The following is a 3684-nucleotide window of genomic DNA, read 5'->3' as shown; positions in this document are numbered from 1 at the left end:
AAGCCCTGTCTAAGGCATTCCCTCATTCAGACTCCCTGGGCTTATTTACCTCAGTGTTATCTTATATTCAGCCTTCTTATAGATCTATTTTATATGTTGAACATATTCTCCCTGGTCCCATACCCTCAGCATTTGTCTGTTTTCTTATCATTTTTAATACAGGGTCATCAGTGTTTTATTTGTTTTTTGCTTTTTTATTTTTGAAAGTGTAATGTAATTCCTACATTACTCCCTTAGCTTCCCTCTCTCCAAATCCATATACCCCTCTCCCTCATAGTCTCCTTTTTCATTAAATGTTATTGCAAACATATGTGTATACATATATATTCTTAAATATAACATTTCATTCCATATATTACTTGTATTATGTTTTCAGGTGTGACCATTCAGCACTGGACAAAAATATGGGATGCATCACAAATGTATGCGTCACCTCTGCAAAGGGGCCATGACAATCTTTTCTGTATCATTTCAGTTTTGGTACATGTGCTGCTCAAGTGAGCATTCCTACTTCACTTTTAATTAGTGAAAACCGTGATCCCAATAATGTGAGTAATTATGGATTCATAACAAATGTTAAACATTTTGCCACATTTCATTATTTTAACTAAACTGTTACAGATAAATTGGAAGCCTCTGTATACCTTTTTCTACTGAATTGTTTTCCCAAGTGAAAATAAACCACTAATTGAGGCAAATGAATAACATTCTCATGAATAGATGATTTTACAAATGTGAATGCATGCTCAGAGAATTCAACGGATTCTTTGAGTATTTAAGTTTAAATATCATCATCCTGCACAGATGATTTGACGACTGGCTTTATTTAACATCACTTTAGCTCACCCTTTGGATGGTCTTTTTAGCTAATATGTAGTGCTCAATTATGGTACCTCTTATCTACCATTTAAATATTAATAGAATCGATGCTGTTTTCGGGTGCAATATAATACTAGTCACCATTTGGTCTCTTTTCAAGTTTGTCTGTTAAAACCTCCTTCTAAGGGTAAAATCCAATCTACACACACATTTCTCAGACTTTAATCTGGTCAGCTGCCTTTGAACACCTACCTTGTAATCCTTCTAAGTACTTTTAATATTTTCTTACCTCTTTCATATTTTCAAAACTAAACTCTAGATTTTGTTTGGATGGCTTCATTTTTCCAAATCTCCTTTACTGTGCGGATGCTCTGTAGGTGTCTATGGTGGATTTAGTTGTGTTCCATTTCTCATTCTGTTCATTGGTATTTTTCTTAATCGGTCCTACTTTTCTTACACATGAGAGTATTGTGGAACACCAGCTAGCTTTCATGCAAATTGTCAATTATGTCTTATATATGATTCATGGCTTGCTTGGATTTACGAGGGTTTTGGAAATAATATAGAAGTGTGATATCCTTTAGTCATATTAAATTGTGGCATACATTTAGTCCATACGTCATCTCCGATTAACTTTCACTACTCCATTATAAAAGTGTTCATCAAGTTTTTCCATGAGAAAGTCATCTTTCCTTAAATTTTATTCTTTTTAAGAAGATGATAAGCGTTGCCCACCCTCAGTGGACACAAGAGATATTTTTAGTCCCACATACTAAACAGAGGGCATTTACATATATATGAAATTGTTTTACATATATTAAAAGTAACATTTAAACATCTGTCATTAATTTAACCACAAAAGTTGCAATTTTAATATGTCATAATGCTGACATAGTTACATAAAACTACTTCATGCTTTGAAAGGTGTCCAACAGAATGCAAGCACCATTTAAAACTATTATGCATTTAAAAGGCCGCATTAAAGAGCTCTTTTTAATGGTCAAAACTTTATATAATTATTTTTCTGATTTGAATTCCTATTCTTATTCCAATTCCCTCAGAGAACTTTTTACTAATTTAATTCTTTAAGTATTCTGTTGATACACATTTAATCTTAGAAGTGTGTGTTAGGACTGTAAGTTTCTAATTTGTTTTACAAATATTATTCCAGACTGAATTTTTGTTGTAACTGCTTTCAGTAGATTATTGACCATAGTAATGTAACATATATTTTAAAGTAATTAAATAAAATGATAACTTTGTTACCATTATAGGCTGTCAAAGTGCAACTTAGATTAAATAAAACCTGTGTCTTTATACAAAAGATCATATTTTATACATCACAGGTTTCGGTTAACCCACCTACTACCCTTTCTTCTCCCCTATCCCATGTTACAGTTGTAAACTCACAATAACTGAAAATGACAATCAAAATTCTGGCATAGATGGGGAGGTGACCTGTAGGACCCTTGCCTTACTGAGGAACTATTTACATTTCATAGCTACTGGAAAAATGAAAGTTGTTCTTTTCCATAAGAAGTGGCCACTGACAGGTCTCCCAACCTCCAGTGGATGACCTCATCCTCATGCACATATGAGCATCCTTAATTGGATTTGATGGGTTGTGAAGGGAGTATGGGGGTACAGGAAGTCATGAATTGGAAGGTCATGTATAGGAGAGAAAAGGGAGGAATGAAAAGGGAAAATGAAGAGTGGTTATAATGATATTTTATTGTATGTGTATATAAAGTTATTGGGCATAAAAAAAATTACATGAAGTTAATTTGGTGTGTTAAAAAGTAAAAGGAGCCCAGCACTGGGAAGGCAGAGGCAGGTGGATCAGTGTGAGTTTGAGGCCAGCCTGGTCTACAAAGCAAGTCCAGGACAGCCAAGGCTAGACAGAGAAACCTTGTCTTGAAAACCCAAAATAAATAAATAAATAAAATAAACAAAAGGAACACATGAAGTCAGGAGGAAAAAGAGGTAAGGAAATGGGGCAGGAATTGAAGAGGAGAGAGAGGAAAGTATATTTGTCAAAATGCATTATATGTACCTATGAAATTCTCAAGCAACTAAGAATAAAAAAAATTATAGTAAAGACTATTTTGTTGTTATTATAAATGTTTAATAAGACAGATTTAAATTATTTCTGTAATTTGCATATCAAGTATAGCATTGGCTTTGATATTTCTAGAAATAATGCTAATAAAAAAATATCAATGATCATATATAATATAGTTTTAATAAAACCGTGTATGTGATAATTTATTAATGTTTCCTGGAATTAAGTAAAACTATACAATCAAGATAAACTCCATAAAATTATTGCAAGAGCTTTAAAATTTGTAACTGTCAATTTCCCTTTTATCTAAAAGAGTGAAAAAAGAAAGAGGAAAAAAATCCCTATACTACTAATTAATATAAGAAGGAGCTTCAAAAACAAGTAATATCTTCACTAGTCATTTGTACGAGTGGTTAGTACCTGATGATGAGGATTTCAAGTCCCTGAAACAAAGCCAAAATCTTTCCTACTGGGGTTGAACAATGAGATAATTTTCATGAATTTTGCTTCCAAAAAAAACCTGTCCGCCTTTATAGCAGCCAACTAAAACTTCCTAGGCAAATTAGAATTTCTAGAACAAAACTAAGTATTTAATATAATTTTGGCTTAGTTAGCATGTATACCACAAGAAAAGAATACTTTCATTTGTTTATATATACTATAAATAAAGACATAAACTATGCTAGCTGATGCAGGTGGTAGCTATTTACCTGGATCATGATTATTGAACCTGTCTTCAACTAACTTGGAGGAAAAGTACATTGGAAAGAAGTTCTATTAGTTTAGAAAAGCGTCTTGAGTGC

The 3684-nt window shown here is 32.7% G+C and overlaps 1 non-coding gene across 1 annotated transcript; it reads right to left on the bottom strand.

The window, feature by feature from the left end:
* Positions 1-398: 398 nt before the first annotated feature.
* On the bottom strand, positions 399-505 carry LOC127201940 (U6 spliceosomal RNA). Its single transcript, XR_007832274.1, has one exon. It is a non-coding gene; the product is annotated as a U6 spliceosomal RNA (small nuclear RNA).
* Positions 506-3684: the final 3179 nt, after the last annotated feature.

The sequence above is a fragment of the Acomys russatus genome, chromosome 17 (assembly GCF_903995435.1).
Source record: "Acomys russatus chromosome 17, mAcoRus1.1, whole genome shotgun sequence".
NCBI classification, from domain to species: Eukaryota; Metazoa; Chordata; class Mammalia; order Rodentia; family Muridae; genus Acomys; species Acomys russatus.
This window is presented reverse-complemented; position numbering and strand designations above follow the sequence as displayed.